Source organism: Athene cunicularia (assembly GCF_003259725.1).
Source record: "Athene cunicularia isolate RWA chromosome 1 unlocalized genomic scaffold, athCun1 chr1_part1, whole genome shotgun sequence".
Lineage (NCBI taxonomy): Eukaryota > Metazoa > Chordata > Aves > Strigiformes > Strigidae > Athene > Athene cunicularia.
Genome location: NW_020799091.1, coordinates 10,484,116 through 10,485,111, shown reverse-complemented (window position 1 = coordinate 10,485,111; position 996 = coordinate 10,484,116).

The window sequence follows — 996 nt, the reverse complement described above, 5'->3', positions numbered from 1 at the left end:
GCGCCTGCAGGCAGCCTGTGGGCAACCGCAACCCAGGAGTCACTGAGGGGGCCGCCGGCAGCCCAGGGGGTCGCTGAGGTGGCCGCGGGCGATGGCAGCCTTTGCTCTCCGGCCCACACAGTTTCTCGTCCCCAGCTCGGCGCTCCAGAGGGAATCTGTGTCCCCGCACCCAGGAAGGGCCTCCCTGGCACAGCCCAGACGGCAGCAGGCACAGGAGGGGTGGTGGGGACGGCTCCCCGTGAGCACAGGCAGGAGCGTGGGGCAGAGGAGAGCCCTGCCAGGCACACACACCACAAAGGCGACGCAGGCTCACCTCTCCCTGCCCTCTTGCCCAGGAGACAGCAGGACAGGTCCGCTGCTTCCCACACGCCGCCTTGTTTCTTCCCACCCATGCCCGAACCGGAGTGAGAGGTTTTAAACTCTGGCAAAACGGTGTTTTCACACCAGCTGCGCTATGGGTCACATGCTGTATTCCGTGGCCTTGCAGGGAAGTACCCTGGAAGATACAGGAGATTTTATTTTAAAACAGTTGCAATTTAGAGAGTGAAGTTGAGAGTGAATAAATCATTTATCAAAAAAAAAAAAAAGGGACTTGACAACAGCCATGCTAGCTTTGAACTCCCGTCAAATTCAAACAGTTTCAAGCACCTCTAACAGGATTAATGATTTTGAAAACTAAAAGAAAAGAAACTAAAGAGGAAGATTTTTTTTGGTCCTTTCATAACTTTATTGGAACTACATATGTTTACATTAAAATTTGTCAGTCTCGTGTATTTAAAAACTACAGTCATAGAATTATAGAATGGGTTGGGTTGGAAGGGACCTTAAAGATCATCCAGTCCCAACCCCCCTGCCATGGGCAGGGACACCTTCCACTAGCCCAGGTTGCTCAAAGCCCCGTCCAACCTGGCCTTGAACACTGCCAGGGTACCAAACCTTATGGTTACCGGAAAATTACTTTTTCCAGCTCTGTTTCACAGAGCTGGTATGAAAAAG